Below are 19,687 nucleotides of genomic sequence, written 5' to 3' on the forward strand. Positions count from 1 at the left end.
CATGATCCTGGTGTTTTATTTCGCTATTTTGTCTGTAAATCAAGATATGAACATTAATAACAGACCAATGAAGTGCCTTTTTCCCCGAGATGGCTTCTGCTAACGTTAGCAAAAGGTGTGATTGACAGCATTAGGTGTTAGGTGAGAATGGGCTTTATCTTCACGGCGTCGCTCCGGATTGGCTCTTTGGTTGCTGTGATACTCGTGATCGGAATTCCAAATATGGAACCTAGCTCAAAATTCACCCGTATAACTGCTAGCCATGATAAGCTTCATGCAACTGGAGACAAACGATATGGGTGACGTCACACTCCCTTAGTCTGCTTCTTTATACGGTGTATGGTTCTGATATAGACGAAGACCATGACAAAACTCTTCACTTCACAACTCTTTTTTCAGCGTTTTTCAGTTCAAATAAGTATAGTTTCAATAATAGTTTTAGTGTTAGTTAGTCCTAGTCAATTCCCCTAGCTATCACACGATACATAGACTGACAATTCCCATTAAGTCAGTATAAAGAAACATGAGCTAGAATCACACCACGCTTTTTTCTATAACAAGAACTGAATTTCTAACTATGTCCGTGTATGTAGGCTAGTTATTAGTGAACTTGTGCCAAAGTGTATTTCTGTGATCGGCAGCCATCTGTAGAAGCAGGCAGTTAAGGGGAGCTTGGTGAGTTTGTGCCCACTTGTGTTAAAAAGCATAAGGACAGGAGCAGAGCAGGTGTGTGAATACAGTGTCCTCTCTCGTAGCAGACTCAGGCTAGTCAGGAGCTGTCAGAATCCATCCGCTCTGTCAGACTATTTATAGTGGACACAAATCCCATATGGCACCCAAGACTGAGCAGAGAGGAGAAAAAGTCCTACACTATTCATGGGCCCTGAATGTGGCATGGGGCATGGGAGGGGTAAAGATCTAAGGTCTTTTTTGTGATCTAAGGGCACCCACTGGAGACAGCAAAGGTGCGAAATGTCAAAATATCTGATAGAATTTTGGTTATTTTGGTTTTAATTTGACCAAGGTATACACTACAATCTGAATTTCCCAAAAAATTTGGTTGGAGCAAATAAAGTCGCAAATAATGGAGGCATAATACATGTGCATGTAATGTCACTGGTGAAGGTGGAGATGGAGATTTTATTGTCTGGCATGTTCCACAGTATGGCATTAAACCTATCTATCCATCCATCCATCTTCTTCCGCTTTATCCGGGGCCGGGTCGCGGGGGCAGCAGTCTAAGCAGGGACTCCCAGACTTCCCTCACCCCAGACACGTCCTCCAGCTCCTCCGGTGGGACCCCAAGGCGTTCCCAGGCCAGCCGAGAGACATAGTCCCTCCAGCGTGTCCTGGGTCTTCCCCGGGGCCTCCTCCCGGTGGGACATGCCCAGAACACCTCCCTAGGGAGGCGTCCAGGAGGCATCCTGAGCAGATGCCCGAGCCACCTCAGCTGGTTCCTCTCAACGTGTAGGAGCAGCGGCTCTACTCCGAGCTCCTCCCGTGTGACCGAGCTCCTCATCCTATCCCTAAGGGTGCGCCCGGCCACTCTGCGGAGGAAGCCCATTTCAGCCGCTTGTATCCGCGATCTTGTCCTTTCGGTCATTACCCAGAGCTCATGACCATAGGTGAGGGTAGGAACGTAGATTGACCGGTAAATCGAGAGCTTCGCCTTCCGGCTCAGCTCCTTCTTTACCACAACGGACCGATACAGCGACCGCATCACTGCAGACGCTGCACCGATCCGCCTGTCAATCTCCCGCTCCATCCTTCCCTCACTCGTGAACAAGACCCCGAGATACTTGAACTCCTCCACTTGGGGCAGAGACTCACCACCCACCCGGAGAGAGCAAACCTATCTATCGGAGACAATCCAGGCCTGGTCAGATCTGAGAAAAAGAAACCCCACCGACAGTAAGAATGTATATTTTTAAAGGAATTTTGAGTAAAAGTATCTGCAATGATAGATAGGATTAATGTCATATGGTGGAACATTTCAGATAAAGCAATATATTATCTTCATGGAAACCAGAATACGCACAGCCACACTGGTGTGTACAGCATTTATCCATTTGAATGTTTGATGGCACAATAGATACGTTGTTTGCATACAGCTACATGTTGTAATAACAATACATGTAATAAATATATTAATTAATAAATGTTTGATTTAAAATAAAAAACTGTTAAGAAAAATTTGAAATATCTTATTGCAAACACAGCATGTCTGATCATTGTGCCAGTCCCTCTTAATAGACTATGCGCTGCCCTCTCCCGCCTTAAATCCTTGTAGTGATTCCCAGCTAGTCCAAAGAGTAAACAAAAAGCACAGAGGACAAGAATAATTGACACACATGCTGCTCCGGAGACGCCACCCCAAAACCGCGCAATCGATACTCTTGACAAGCCAAAGCCTTATTCAACACATTTGATATTCCTCCTCTCACCCAAGATAAATACATGTCGCTGTCGTCCTCGCAGGACTAAAAGGCTGCCCGCACTAACTCGCTCCACAAATAAAGCATTACATCAAGACTGACAGCCTCCTAAGCTCTCTGCATCGGCCGCTGCCAGCCACAGAAAGCCTATTTCAATAATGCATTTGACCGCTAAACCCCGGCACCCCCAAACAAAGCTAAGTGGCGGCATTACGGATGCAGGATTAATTGATAGATCAATGCCATTGACTGTTAGGAATTGGATTGGGTGATTTAGTGATTTAGGCAGAGTTTCCTGAGCATCCCCTTTATGAAGTTGTTGATTACACAGAAATGAGTGAGTAAAGGACATTAGCGCTGCAGTAAGAGACACTCCTAGCTAGCGTCGCGGATTGATTTTCTCAATGCTAAGTGGGCTAATCTTCCATCTGCAGGTACCGATGCAATGCTTGTCAAGTGAAAAACTCCAGGAGAGGGACGCATTTTGTTCGTTTCTCTAAACAGACTATGAAGCGGGCTGTTGTGAAACAGATCTGGGCTTTAAAAAAATGCAGTACCCCACTCAACATCTAAAAATGCTCTCAACAGAATTTTAAAACATATCCAATTTTGATTTCATTGTACAATTTTCTCAAGAGCCTTTTTCACCAATGATTTGCAGTCCATATTTAAAAGAGAGATGTTCATATCAAACCTTGTGTATATATATATATATATATATATATATATATATATATATATATACAATTTGGTACAAAAGCTTTATTGAATATGACCTGTTGTGTTGTGCAGTTTGATACAGTTTTCTGTCTGTCAACATTTAAACATGTCACTCATGTTTATTAATGTGTTTTATGAAATTGCACTGTTCTGTCACAGTCACGGCTGCCCTGAGGTCGACTGAGCTTGGCTGCGTCTATGGCTTCTCCGACCTCCATCAATCAGTCACTTGCACTTCACATTCGTTAATCGGAAGATGGGTGAAAAAGTGTGTTGCCCAAGGACAAAGCAAAAGAACACACTGGTCAGACTTGGCATCAAACCACGACTCTTAAGGATAAATAATAAAGACTGAAATGACAAACTATACATGTGTCATGATGTTTGATATATCGCTAGATCAATTTATAAAACGCCCCAGTCATTTTAAATATAACCAGTTTATCTTTGTTTTTTCACAAAAACCTTATACAAAGTCTTAGCAATTAGGCTGTGAGGCTAACAATATACTAATAACTAAATGTTGAGTTCTTTCTTCATCATTACATTCAATTTAAAAAAAAATATTTAAATACCGATAATAACTATAAAGACAAACTATAAAGTTAAAAAATCCCTGTCATTCTTTTGGTATAGCTGTCACAATAGTGGATCTTATTGGCCAAAAATCTCACCAAACTTGCTTTGTCCTGCTTTGAGGAACTTCTAATGATGTCACATTCCTACAGCAGAAACCTCTAACCCAAGAAGACATGCTTTTGTTATACTTTTGTTATACATTTTTTTCCCCATCTTAAAAAAATCCAGAGTGGTCCCTCTTGTTCCTCACGGCTCTCACCTCATCTGAGATTCTGCTCCTCACAGGGCTAAGGACACAGACAGCATTCACACTGGCCTTGACGAAACAGAAAAAAAAGAAAAAAACAAGTTCTTAACAAAGGCGCGGGGCAGCAACACAAAAGCTTCCGAACAAAACCAGAGACGATCCGAAGTCTTGGAGAATTTTCCACTGTGAGATGATGAGACAGGCTTCTCTATCTTTGTATAGGGGCTCATTGTGGTGAAACCACAAGTACAGTTCAAGGTTAGGCCCCTCATTATGGCTTAGTTAACAATAGTACACAATAGAATACATACACAACATGGTAGGAGTTGTACTTTTTCTGAATGTGTTATGTGGTTCTTAGTAAATGATTTTCACTACTACTTGCCCAATATGTGAGATTATCAGTGAAAAAATTGCTTGCAGTCAATAGATAAAGAAATTGTATGAGCTTGAAATCAATAGTGCGTTCAAATATAATAAAAAAACCCCCATCAGAACAGATGAACCGATAACACTGTTACACCGCAGTGACAAGAAAAAAAATGAAGAAAAATAAATAAGTAATAAGTAATTGTATGTTTTCCTTTAAAAAAAAAAATCCAGCGTGTATTTCTGAGAGGAACAGATTTTCTTTAACATTTTTCACACAATACAAACAAATGTGTAATTGTAGTTCAAATTATTTTTCATTTGGTAAATGTACGAGCATATATTCTATTGACAACTGGCTAATCTCTACATTCACATGATTTATTGTGAAGTAATGTTCAGCTTGTTATAAATGAAATTCACCAAGCTCCATATGAGATGATCTGCAAAAAAGATTGGTCACAGTCACTAGATAAACTAATCATTTAAGCTCCAAATCAATAGTGAATTCTGGGAGAGGTATTTCAAACCAGACCTTGTATAAACTGAATTCAATATTACACAGTGCAGGTCTTTTTATATTTGTTGTGGTTGAGTCTCTTTCTTTATACCAAAATTTGCAAGTCAAAACCACACCCGGGATGCTCTTGGGTATTGTTTGCGTTGCCATTTTCAAGTTAACCTTCTTGCATGAAATAAATCTGGCAAAATATGTATAACCTAAGAAAGATTTAAATAAAAACCAACAACTCAATGATGCTTATCTAAACATTAATGTGCACAGTTTGTATGGAGATTTGGTTGAGTCCATTCAAATGTCTACATTAATGCTACTAAATTAAAAGTTAAATTACATAGAAAGGCTGTAGTCCCAACAACAATATAACCATTTCACTTCTACAAAATACTGAATGAAAATACAGATTTTTTTTGTCATATGGCCACATCCCCAAATTCCAGGTTGACAACATAGTGAGTGCATTTAGTACCCTTAAAGAATATGTATTTTACTTCTATGGAGTATTAACTGCTGCCTCATAACAGACTTAAATCATCATGTTAACTTTTATTATTTTGAAAATGCTATATTCGGTCAAAACAACGCATCAACATGTTTTATGTTTTATGTTTGTTGTTGGTCTGAGTCTCCCTTCCCTTTGCTCTCTGCACTAAGTCACTCCCCCTTCAAAGTGCAATTACAACATGCATCCTGCTAATGAAACTACTGCAGGTTAGGTTTTCAGGTTATTGTGTACAGTTTTGTTTCGTGCTTTTGTATATTTATGGAGAATTGTCGTGTGGGAGCATGGGTGACGTAGGCTTGTGGGCTGAGCATTGAACAGAATTTCATTGCTAACCATAAGGAGGGTTTCAATAGGCCCTAGGAGATTATACAAAAATGACTCAAACATGCATGGATGTCAAACGTTTTGGAGTGAAGTCTGAGCTGAAGACTGAACTGTCACCTGAGTCATATAATCAAGCCCAGTGGATTGACATTCTCTAATATGAGGAAATTAAATCCTCGCTTATTTAAAGTCTTAACTACTTTTCCAGAAAATCTAAACTGAACTAATTCTGAAAACACACATACAATTTCTGTGGCTTTTAAACCAGACAAATTAGGCATGAATTTAGAAAAAGACTCATTTCTTATTTTTCTTTAACTTGCATCCTTTGCTTTTGTTCAGTTTTTGGCTTGTATTTGGGTTGGCAATCGCTGAAAAGGCAATTTTGTTTTTTTCATGCAAAATCTTGAAATGCATCCCATAGTTCGCTGGATCACTGACGAAGTTGAAGGGAGAATAACCTTATTGGCCCCACAACAAGTCGCTGATGAATACATTCTTGTGGGGTACAGTGGAGCATTGTACAAAACATGGCTTCCAGCGGAGATGTTTCAAGCACTGTTTTGGAGCCATTTATCTTCTCACAGAGTTAATAATTCATGATCATTGCAAACGTAGAGCTCTGAATATTACTGATGATACACACGAGGCTATTTACCAGTCTGCAGCAAATAGATGAAGTCGTTTAGGAGGGCAGGACGTGCAGTAGGGCTGCTTTAATGTGCTTGGAAAAATTACCTCATACCCATGCAGAAGAACTTCTACACTTACAAGTTCAAGATTCAGTATTCATTTATCTTCAAATTCTTCAAGTACGGTGACGTGAAAAAGTGATAGCGACGATGATGGCTAGCGGAAATGGATTCTGTTTAGAGGTCAGGTTGTTGGGTGGGTTAACACACACATAAACTTGATTCATAAACCATATGTACTCATTTCTACTGTATACTCGGGAAGGGAAGAAGAAGAAGAAGAGGGATATATATGGACTCCACCATAGCAGGCGTGAGGATTAAACCTTACGACTCCTCTGTAAAGAGTGCTTATACACCACACTGCCAGCAGCACAGCCCGATAGTTTTGTTACAATGCTAAAATGTCATGTCAAGGATGATACAAAGGGAAAGGCTTGATATTGATTTTAATATTACTGCATGGTCTCACGATGGTTCTGAGACAAATCAAGACCGTATAAAAGTATTCGGGAAAGGTCAAAACTTTTAGCCATCATTAGTCTGTTCCAAAAGACACATTTGAAGCACTGAGGACAAACTGGGACTGATGCATGGCACACACAGACAAAAATACTGGCTCAAAATTGATATTATCAGACCGATGTCAATATGTCATCCCCATTTCTATACCGATATGTTTTGTTTTTTGATATAGATGCCACACATCTTACTAATATTTGGAACATGTGAAATTAGAACTATAAGAACTACATACATCATACATGATTACACACTCCATGGATCAGGAACACTCCCAGTAGTTCTCATGTGTGGACAAATATGCCAGCTAGTTATAACAGAGTGAGTTGATCATACAGAGAAATAATAACCTAACCCAAAGAAACAGTTGTTTTCTGTCGTTCATTGAGCCAAAGGTTCAACACATGATGAGTGTTTTTGGAGTTTAATATGGTCACGTGGTCACATTTTTATAGCGATTTTCCATGTTCAAGGCACTTAAAGCGCTTTACATCAAGGAACCACTCAGCCATTTAGACACACATTCATACACCAGTGTACACAGACACTGGGGGCAAGATGGGTTAAGTATCTTGCCTGAGAACACAACGACAGCCTTCATCTGTGCAAGCTGGAACTGCACCGCCAATCTGACCGCTCTACCAATGTTTCTGTTGGAAGGGGAATTCGAACCGCTAATAGATAGAGATACTGTTTAATAGTGTGCTACAAACTAGTACTACTACCTCCATTGTACGCACTGCCCACCACATATCAGACTTGGTATTTCTAATTGCTCTAGCTGTTGTGCCGTATTGGGTAAAGAGCAGATAAATGGCGTACAGTATATCTCTCACATAAGCCAATACACACCCACAGGGGCACGGTTCTCACCACAAATTTTTATTAATCAAGTCAGCGGACAAGTTTGGACAGGCCCGAATCAATGTTTGTTTCTTCCCCAATTTACTACCACATAAATTGTCCTATGCTTCAAAGTGCACATGCCAGCCCCAGTGTCAGGATAATTAAGTTCTAAAATCTATTATAACTGTGTTGATTTTTTCACTGTTGACATGAAAGGACAAAGAGAGCGACAGACAGAGACAGATGCAGGGAGTCGCACCTTAAAAAGCAGCCGCTGAAAGGGAAATTATCACATCCATCAAAGCGGGTGCAGGAAAGTTTGCACATAATCGAGCGAGACAAGGCCTAATTAACCACCTACGGCTTCTTTGTACAACTTCAGATCCAAAAGCTGAGACGCATGTGTGATTTGTAAATAAAATGCAAGAATCTGCTTGTTTTTTGCAGTAAGAAAACATAACTTATTTTTGTATATTCCTGGAAGAATTACTCAAAAACTCAATTTAGATTTTTAATGAAAAAGGGAATAATATGTTTTGAGATGAGTTGGATTTAATTAGTCTTCTACAAACTGTTGAAGCAGCATTTTTTTTGTTTTTGTTTTGTAGTTTGATTATTTGGCAACCATTTCCAGTACAGACTTGACAGGTAAGGAACCCAACTTCAGAGTTTGCTTGATTTTTTATTTTTATTTTTTTTTTATATATTAAAACAATGAAAACTGTCAAATATGTCAATGTGGTTTTAAATAATACTGGAAATATAGCAGTCCTTTTTTTTTCTACTTAACTTTACGATAACTCCAATAGCTTTTCATGTTTTGTTTTGGGTTTTTTTCTCTCTCTCTCTGGCTGTATTTTTACTCCAGTAAGTGTTAACTGTGCAACACTAAATTCACATGGATCTATTGCAGATTTTAGGGCTGAGTGATAAAAATTGAATGTGATCTCATCCATTTAACTATATATTTTGCTGAGTCAGATCCTGATTCAGTTTTCCTCTGTTTAACGCAGATCTAGACATGATTGGCATGTAGAATTATCCAATCACAATGAAATGTGAACTCTCAAAAGCAGATGACTTGGGCTTTTACAGATAGGCCTCTAACGAAAATTACAGTATGGACTTACAGTATCATTCAATATAAGAAAGTTGGAACAATATATATTTTAGTTCAATATTTACTGTAGGTACAATTTCTTTGCAAAAGTGGACAGTTTTTTGTTTTTTTTGTGTCAGTGACATAATGTATATATATCGTTTATCGCAGTATTTCTCTGTAGCAAACTCCGTGCTTTAAAATGTGTTACAGTGACAGGTCTACTTACAAGCAATATAAACACACCAAGTCTAGACAAGAATGGTGAAAAACTCAAACTCATGATCTGGCTTTTCGATAATCGTGATTTTATTTTGGGACAGTTTCACCTCTCCCTCACAATATATTCTTACAGTATTTTCTGTGGCTTGGCTTTACTCGGTGGAGAGACAGTGGAATCAAATCTGTCTCTCTATTCACCTTGGTGGTTGCAGTAAAAATGTTAAATAAGTAAAGTAAAATATTACATAAAATATAAATAATCTATATTTCTGTTATTCTATAGTCCTTGTTAGACTTGAATTGTATTGTTAGAATACATGTTATGGCAGTAGTACTCCCAATGTTAACCCAAATCTCCCATAAGGCGTTATAACTCACACCAAACTGAACATAGGCTCTGACTGTAGCCCACAGCCCCATGGAGGACAGTGTTGAGTGGAGACAGCTCTGACTGTAGGTCACTGCCCCATGGAGGACAGTGTTGAGTGGAGACAGCTCTGATTGTAAACCACAGCCCCACGGAGGACAGTGTTAAGTGGAGCCAGCAGCTGAGCTCAGACCAGTGGCTCCTCAGCACTACATGAAAGCACAGGCCCGGGGCAGTCCTGTGTGTGTGTGAATATACCAGCTCCACACTTACTGAAGGTGATCTAGAGCTTGATTCCACTCGTGTTTCTGCTCTTGTCAATTTTACTCACACAAGAGGCAGAAATAAAACAGTAGATTGTATTTGGACTGTCTCTGGTACCCAAACTGCTTTGCCTTGGAGCACTTGAGGACGGTTAGGGTTCATTTTCAGCCCGCGTGTCTATGCTACAGGCGTAACTCCATGTACAGTGGAAAGGGTGATGTACACAACTGACGTCACCAAAACAATGCAGGTTTTCTTGATAAATACAATCAAAAATCATGCCTGTATTATTCACCTTATTACGAAAGTTGTGTTGGGTGCCGCCATGATTTGGGTTGTATTATTTTGTGAACATTTGACACAAACCATCCTACTTTGTATAATATTTTATAAACTCTCTAAAGTTCTCTATTGGCTGGAATGGGATTTCCACTTAACCGGATATGCTACTACAAAGCTCAGTTTAGTTGCATTTATGGAAAAATGTGGGCAGGGCTGAATAAGGTCAATATTTTTAAATAATAACAAGCTCAATCTAAGTCACAAAAAGACAGGAGTTTTTGGTGCTGTGAGGCTAAAGCTGGCATACATATGGGTTTATTGTTAGCTTTTTCTGCATTTTACTTCTCTGTGTCTATATGAAATACACTAGCTGATGTTAGATTCATTATGCACTGAAAATATAATATATTCGATCTTGGAGCAGAGTCATGCATTGATAAACAGGAAACAGCTGTTGCTAACGTGCACTAGCCTTGTTTTGCTAGGCGTGTCAGCTCTATATATATTTTTGCCATAAAAATACTGATTAATACAGTGAAAGTGATGTCAAAACGTGGTAATAAAGTGTATTTTTTATGTCTTGCTAATAAAATATACTGCATTCCCTGGTATTAAAACCTATCAAGTCAATTAACAATGAATTTTACATGCCTTATTACTGAAGCGATATGTGTGTGTGTGTGTGTGTGTGTGGGGGTGGGTGTGTGGGGGGGTGTGTGTGTGAGGTGTGTGTGTGTGGGGGTGTAGGGGTGTGTGTGTGTGTGTGTGCGGGGGTGTGTGTGTACGTGTGAACCAGTGTTACCTTTAAAGAAGACATGCTGTGTTTTTTTTTTTTTTTTGTTATATAATTTATGGCACCTGTGGATCATTACGTTATATTTTGGACATTTGAAATCACAATTTATCTACATTTATCTTAAACAAGTTGTTTATATTAAAAAACTTAAATAAGACTTAAGTAAAAGAAACAAGTCCGCTGATTTCCGTAATCACAACAAAGTAAAAAGAAAGTTAATTTTGCATACTCTGTCTTCTTTAATGTATCTGAAAGATATGGATTTTTTACTGGTAGAATCTGCATTATCATATATGACATTAAAAAAGCACTGACTTGACAATCTTTCACTGCAGTTGCTTTGTTTAGCCAAACTGAAATCCTGGTTTGGTTTGCCCTTGGACACAGTTTTGTACATTTATTTTCTGCTTTAAAATTGAAAATACTTATACAGCACATATATTTGTCCAAATGTTGTTGGAGCATAACTTTCACTTGCAACTGTCTTGGACTTTACACTATGTTAGCCTTTGAATAATTAATGGATCTGTCAACATTACTACAGAGCAGAGTTCTTAGTTTTTTATTACTTATTTATGTGTACAATTCACATCTTGTTGAAGTGTATGCCAACCTGTCCTTATTACAGCCAAAGTTTTGGATGTTGAACTACAAGTTAGACTCCCGGTAGGACTCCCAATGTCACAAACTCTGGATTTATATATTCAACACCAGAATTATGACTGCAGTAAGTCCCCGAGTTAAGAGACCAAAATTGGGCTGGGTGGAAGCATAAGATTAAGGGACTTACTGGATGAGGTACACTGACATTCCCACTCAAATTAATTGTTGGTGCCTGTTCTCTTTATGTTGAAACCTTCTTGACAAAGGTTGCACTAATTAATTAGAAAGAGGTCATTAGCTCTTAGCATTTACACAATATGCACCAAATTCAGCATTGTGCCCTCAACTAACAATGTCTGCATTTATCTGGAGTACAGTATTTGCATGTTGATGTCACCCGCTCAAATAAACCCTGTTGTGACGTCATCTGAAACACAGCAATAGTGCAGAAAATGAACCTGTCTCCTGGCAGATTGATATGTGTAGCCCTCTGAACTGAGTTCTACACATCAATCTGGGATGGCTCTTGCTGAAAGTGATCAGAATCAATGATCCAAGCGTTCAAATAAATATTTCCCGTTCACATAAACAAACCTTAGTTAAATCCAGTTGAGAGAAAAGCACAAGCATCTTACCCATCCACAAATGCACAAAGCCCTTCCCTCTGCATGTTTTTCAAAAACAAAATAGTCTAGATTTCCGCAAAAACAATCTGAAGTACATCGGTGTCGCCATGTTTGTTTTGGTTTGTTCAGCTCTGCCATCAAACCACAGAGCTGGTCTGTGATTGGTCCGTCTCCACATTTAGCCGGAGCCGAATAAGACAGATTCTTGGTGAGAATGGCCTCTTGCTGGCAAGGCTATCAGTAAAAAGGTGTTTTTCAGATTCTTGAATATGATGATGTCATACTCTCAGATGGTATGACGTTTTACTACTGACTAGATTGTCCTTTGCCGTGAGATACTGAAATGATAAATGCACAAATGCCGCACCTGACCTTTTCTATTAATGACCTAAGAGCTCACTGAATTACAACAAAAATCTGCATTTAACTATTAATTTTACCTGCCCTCAAACTGTATTAAACATTGTGATACTTTGCAGTGACATCACATTGGGGGTGCTCTACATGTATGTGCATTGACAAAATGTTACCCAGTTACCATGGAGACACAATGCACATATTAGCAAACACTGCCCAAAAAGCTTTAAGATAGTTTGAAAACTCAAAATACAAGATAGATTTAAACACATTTTCAGGAGCCTGTGATCAATACAAGTCTTGACGCTCCTGTTTAGGAGTTTGATTGTCAACAAAAAGGTGAGAGTGACTAACTGAAATGCTGTTGGCTAATGCTAGCTAGCTTGTGACTATGTTACTTGAGAGAAACTTGTTAAACAGCGCAAATCAGCTCTCTTGTAGTAGTTCTATCTAAGTCAGCTCTTTCTGGTCAGAATAGGTCAAAATAAAGCTCAGACTAAAGTCTAACAAAGTCTCAGACAGAGCATGCTTACAGTTAGCATCACACCCCCAGGGAATGTTAGTGACATCAGCTGCAAAGTATCAAGACCCTCTGCAAACTGGTTAATTGTTAGTTAGGCTCCTTCTTCCTCTGCCTGCTTTAATGCCGCCTCACAGACATTTTTCCTGCTGTAAAGGCTGAAACCTGTAGGACGAATAGACACAGCACTAATTAGCACTGCAGGATTTGTTAACAGTTCCTCGTGTGGACGGAGCCGTGCCGCAGCAAAAAGGTAAATATTTGAAGTGGTACAATGGTATCGTTTAGTCCTTGGCAGTCCAGCACAATGATTACCCTGACAGGCTACAGCAGCTTTTAACTCAGAAATGATCAGCGGGTCGTCGAAAAACTGTGACACATTTTATGGCTTCTCCGGCAATTACGTTCTTAGTATATGATGGACATGCAGAGAACAACGAATAGAGCGAGAAAGAGGGAGAGGAAAGGAGGGATAAAACTTACAGTAGGAATAGGAGTCTAAGTCGTGAGAGCAGAACAAGAACAGCGGTATGCTACGAACCAACTCCAGTGCATTTTTAATGATCATTTCACTATTTATGACTCCAATTGAATGAAGGGTTTATTGTATAAGAAAGAAACAGTAAAAGGTATGGGAATAAGATGCTGAAAGTGGACTTGATGTTTTGGTAGCACATTAAAAGTCAGATTAAACCACCAGTTATTGCATTGTTAAATTATGCCAAAACAACCATAATGATTTTTAGTGCCAAGAATATTAGAATTAGAATTAGAATTTAGATTTTATCATGATATGCAGTTTGTAGTTTCATATGCCATTACCGGTGACTAAAGCCATCTGCTGCTTGAAAGATCACACTTTACTATGAATGGTTAAGTTCACCTGTCACTCACTAAACAGGAAAAAAATGAAATAAATAAATAAATAAATAAATAAATAAATAATAATAATAATAATAATAATAATAATAATAATAATAATAATAATAATAATAATAATAATAATAATAATACAACACAATATGACAATCTTATCAAAATAGTAATCAAATAATAATAAAGTTGTATAAAAATTAGAACTAGATTTTGAGCTAAAAAACAATGCATTATTCCAGGTTTAAACAGTTCAGTTTCACTTGACATCATCTGAATAAAGTATGGCTTTATATCAAAATAACGTGTGTTAAAGTACATAAGCACCTACACAGTTCTGTCAGTTTTCACACCTTGAGGTTAATTTGACCATTTTATTAGCACATAACTACATTTCCAAGGTCTTGGCTATATGTGGAACAGTTTTACATAAAGAACCACTAGAAGGCAGGGGCATTGGTACACTTTTATTTACAAAGGCATACTTGGATTGCTGCCTCCTTATATTTGTACTTTGATCACAAGGAAAAATAGTGGCTCTTACTCCTTGCGATCAAATGATCAGTTGTTGCTGTCTGTTCCTTTTGCCCGCACAGAGCTGGGGAAGAAAGCCTTTGTTCACTCTGCACCTTTTACTTGGAACTTGCTGCAGAAAGACTGGAAACTGACTGAACTGTTGTCCTTAAATGTTTTTAAAACTAAACTCAAAGCCTTACAGACTGCCTCGATTATGTGCAAGAGTTTTTCATGACCTATGCAATTTTAACATTGTTTGTATGTACTTGTTTTGAAATGTGCTGCCTCTTGGCCAGGACTCCCTTGAAAAAGAGGTTTTTAATCTCAATGGGACCTTCCTGGTTAAATAAAAGTTAAATAAAAAAATAAATAAAGAATCGTTGATATATGAAAAACGTAAGGCACAGGGATAAAAACGGGGGTAAAAAAAAATCCTACTTGATCTGGCATTTGTTGCGCTCATAGCAACCATCTGCATGTGTTATGAATAGCTTGAAATGAAATCATGTTTTGGAGGCAAAAAGGTCAATATTTTCAGATCTGTCGTAATTTTAGCTGCAAATAAATCACAATAAACAACCAAACAACAACCTCTGATGCAGTTCACATTGTCTATGCACTAATGAGCTGCAGTTTTATTAGGGAAATCTACTTTGAGGCTGATCTGGCGGCGCAGGGGGGAGAGTGGGGAGAACATGGGAGTAGGGAGCAGTTCAGTGCCAGGGGCGACTGAATTCCTGGAATGAAAATTCATAAATAATGCAAACTGGATAACAAAAAGAACTACCCTGCCGTCTTACGCTGCACCGCGCTATCCAAAAGCCACGCAATATCACTCAAATCAGAGAAAACACAAATTATTATGCTCAAAGGAAGATTTTTTTATGGCAGAATTAGGCTAAGGATAAGTAGGCTAGGATAAGTACTATATCGATGATATTTTTGAGGGGTCAATATTTATTATAGGTACTTTTTCTTTGTTTTTTTTTTTTTGTTTTTTTTTTTTTTATTTATGTTATGGTCAAATTTAAGCTGTGAAAGGTTGAAATATGATTTTTTTTTTTTTTTATAGACGCAAAGTAAGTACTTCAGTGTTTCATTCTGTTATTTATTTAGTACAGTTCATATTTTTAACAATACTGAACATCTAGATTTGTTTTTGGTGATAATTCGGCTTTATGGTTTGGTTTCAATATTATCGTTTATCATCTATACTTACTTCAGCAATATATCGCACTTTTATAATTAATAAATTATAATATTATATGGACTTATTGCTCAATAAACCTGAAATAATATATTTTGGGCCTCAGTATTTATCATGAGTACTTTTTCTTTACAAAAGATGGGAGATTTGGGGTATTTTTTTGTTATAATATGATAAGATTTGAGCTGTGGAGGGGTGAGTAAGTCCCTTTTATGGCTAATTATTGGTGCTTTCTGCTGTTGATTTGTTATAGCTCATGTCTTTTAATGAAACAGTCTCTTTAAAAATGGTTTAGTGGGATTATCTTGCATTATTTAAATCTTAATTAGTGGTATAAAGTAGTGTCATTATCGTTTATCGCAATATTTCTCTGTAGCAATACATTGTGCTTCAAAATGTGTTATCGTGACAGGTCTACCTAGGCAGAATTTCTTTGCATGGGACAGTAGTATTCTCCTGACAGCCAAAAGCAAAATGCTACCTTAACAATGGACAGTGCAAGCCTGAATTGTCCCGGTAAATTGCACTGAAATAATGATGGTGCGCTGAGCCAAGAACCGGAATGTTGGATTTCCAAAGTGCCATATGTACAGCCCACTTAACAAGCGGGCACGGAAATCTCACGTGTCCGCGGATAATTAGTCCCACCACAAACTGCGGCGGGGATAAACTGGCAGTGGTTAACACGTAATCCAGAATAACTCCAGATTGATTGGTGAGTTGTGTGGTGACGGACAGAAATGCCAATCAGAAACATCTGCAGTGCCGTGCGGACAGTAATTGGCAAGGTGACATTTCTATTTGAAGAGCGTCTTTAATTGTGAAAGTACTGCCATAATGGGTGTGCCATTTGGACCCTGTGTTTAATCACTGCTCATCACCACATTCACAGCGTTAGGCCTCAGGGTTCCCAAGCCAACAACAAACCCTGTCTACTGCTGTTTATGGCTTCGTTTTTTTTACAGAAATGTGATCATGTTAAATATTAAAGGCGGAATGACAACATGTGGGCAAAGATCTGGTACAAGGTTATGGTATTTGAATACACATTTGACATTAGATCAGGTTGATGTTGGATACCCTTGCAGCCTTGTCACTCTTGATTTCGGTGCAAAAGAGACGTTATAGAATTAGGCTTGTCACAATAACACATGTTGAAGTGTGATTTATTGCTGTAGCACATATACACGAAAAACGATAATATTGAAACTTATTTATGCCCCTGACACAATAACCCAAGAGCACATTGACACCACAAAAACTATTCTAAATCTACAATATTGTTAAAATCATGAGCTTGCCAAAAAATAACCAAATATTTCCCAGTAGAGCCAAGAAAAAGTGCACACGATAAATATTGACCCCCCCCAAAAAAATATTCCAGCTTTCATATATAACAATAAGTAGATAAAGAATGATTCAAAATTCAGATTAAGCTAATTGATTCAGTTGCCGTGGTAACATTAATAGTAATACTGAAAGCAATACATTATACAAAGGTAAATATGGTTTTCAACAGGTGGCAATAAGAATAACATCTCCAAGGAGACAAGCAGGTTACAGAAAAGTTACACAGTAATGCTACAAAGTTCCACAGTGTAACATTAAACGTCACGTCCACTTACAGCTACAATGCAAGGTTTTTACAAGGTATTTTTAGTCATAACACACACTTGTATTTGAATAAATCCAGTACTATGGAACATTCTAGACAACATAATAACATCTTTATGGAGGCAAGCAGGTGGAGCATCTCTGGGACATCAGAAAAGTTGTTATAAAATGCTTTTATAAACAGCGATGCAAGATTAATATATTTAGACTTATGTACAGTTTCTAACCCAGACATGAGCTGTTACACAAATATGAGCACTTTCACAAAATATAGCCTCCGGTTTCCTCCAACTCTGATAGAAAGCCTTATGTTGTATCTCCTCCCTGCTCCACACGGCTCCTCTCTTGTCTGTCACTGCGCCCTCTCCAGAGCTGTACTGTACCATGGCAGAGATGAATGAGGGATCACAGTCAGCTGCCTCCCCAGTCCCCATGTCCCACACAAACACATCTCTCTCCTCACATCTGGAGAAGCACTGAGCTGCATTATCATAGCTCCAGATGTGCCTCATTCATCACCAGCGCCAATGACACACTCACTTTTATCAACACTATCAATAATATTTGGATAGCACGGCTCAAAATGGCAACGACAAGGACTTCGCATACGGTGGAGGCTGGGATGATTCACATATGAAGCAAAGTATGTTCCAAACTTGTGTTTTGCCTTGCGTTCTAAGAGGAGAGAACTGACTACAACAGTATGACTTTTTGGAGACTATGAGAGAGTCATTTGGACACAATGTAAAAGAATACTACCATTGTTTTCTCAATTGTTTGGGCTGTCCGAATAACTGATTGTGTTGTCGCCTGATATCTATTTCATAAAGTTATGTTTTTTTCCAAATCACGTAAATTGAAACCAAGAGGAGCATGTGAAATTCAGAGCGTTACATAAAACACAGGTTCTCCTTTAGTGTTTTGTCTTCACTATATACAGAATGCCACTTCTCATCTTGTAACTTTAGCCGTTTTTGTTTTTAACATCCCAAAATAATAGTGCCGTATGGCTTTGCCGACATTGATATTGCCTGTGAGTGTGTATGGAGGCTGGTGTGGGCATGCTCATTGGCCCTGCTGTGAGGACAAGACAAGAGCGGTGCATTAGATTCCCCATGTACAAGACGTATTGACAAATAGTAGTTTCTGATTACATTGCATTCCCAATGAAAAAGCTACAGTATAGGGCTTTCTGCTAAGCCTAGCAGAAGCATGACAAGCGCTATACATTTGAGACTTTCTTGCTAATGTTTTTTGCACACTTGTTTGTTTATTTATCGTAAAATCGTTCTGACTGATTTACTCTGAGCAATTATTTATAATCATCTGTGAAGGCGAAAAGACGAGAGGCTGGGGAGGTCTAATTCCAATCTATCGGAGCATATCCAACCTAAGTGCAATTTACACTCACTTCAAAATAATTATGATTTATCAAAACACATTTGCTCCTGTTAATTATTCAGACTCACACTAATACAGCTTACGCCATCACAAAATCATAAGGGTTTACTTGAGAAATAGCTTTCACACCAATAGCTGCAACAACTTCAAGGCATGTGCAGTGGGCATATAATAAATAACAGCAATCTGTAAAGGGTGACCTGGGTTGACTGGTGTAGGACCTGTAGGACCAGTGGTTGACCAGGGCCCCAAAAGACTGTATTGTTATTAGAAGACAGAAGGCACGCGTCACAGAGATCTATACCCCGAGAATCTGCGCTGGCCCCATTGGCATAATTAGGGGCTACCTTAGTGCTGATGGAGATGGAGTGGACAGAGGCACAGCAAGAGCGAGAACGAAGAAAAAACCTAACTCAAGGCTGCAACATAGCCCAACCATAACCGCTACCATCCGTGAAGCAATATCTGCGCCTCCAAGTGTCATTTCTCACCAAACAGGCGCGCTACCGTGCATGAAGTCTGCTTCCTCACACTTCCAATATGAGAATTCATGAAACACAGACTTAAGCCACAGCCATACAACGCCACACACACGCTCCGTATAGTGTCTGCATCTTTGGCACACACGGACACGCTCCCACACGCCTCACGCATGGCCACGGTGCGTCCGAACAGCTGATAATCACCGTTTCCTGTGAACTCACGTTGTTTCGGCGCACATAAGCTCGCCTGCTTGTGCCTGCCTGCCTCCGTGTAGCCCGAGCCAACACTGTAAAGCGATCTTACCCACAGTGTGAGCGCATACAGGCCAGAACTGGAGGTGTCGCTTACCTTTCCGACGTAGAGCCATTCCTTTAGTCCATTTCCACGCTATAAGAAGCCTGCAAAATGCTGAAGACTGCAATTCCCAGCGGCTGTTAGTGCGAGCGGTAACGCGGTGCTCCCTCGCTACTGAAACGTGTGGACGAGACAGCTCTTCTGCTCTATGGCTCTTCAAGGCGGCGGTGCTGATGCTGAGGTTGAGGCGCGTTCAAATGCCAATGGAGAGCGACGAGGCGGAGAGGAGGGGGTAGTCTGCGTACAGGGGAGGGCTATCGGGCAGGGACGTGCTGGTTGAGCGACACTAGAGCCCGGAGCGGTACGTTTAGCCGCAGTTGAACCCGTGGAAGGCTCGACTGCAT

At 39.2% G+C, this 19,687-nt stretch overlaps 1 protein-coding gene across 1 annotated transcript in view; it reads right to left on the reverse strand.

Annotated features, from left to right (window-relative positions):
* Positions 1-19,438, reverse strand: part of tenm1 (teneurin transmembrane protein 1) — a 431,225-nt gene extending 411,787 nt beyond the window's left edge. The window contains exon 1 of the mRNA XM_033974050.2: positions 19,338-19,438. The gene's annotated coding sequence lies outside the window, so the exon portion shown is untranslated. The remainder of the gene's footprint in view (positions 1-19,337) is intronic.
* Positions 19,439-19,687: the final 249 nt, after the last annotated feature.

This window comes from Periophthalmus magnuspinnatus, chromosome 10, assembly GCF_009829125.3.
Source record: "Periophthalmus magnuspinnatus isolate fPerMag1 chromosome 10, fPerMag1.2.pri, whole genome shotgun sequence".
Classification (NCBI taxonomy): Eukaryota; Metazoa; Chordata; class Actinopteri; order Gobiiformes; family Gobiidae; genus Periophthalmus; species Periophthalmus magnuspinnatus.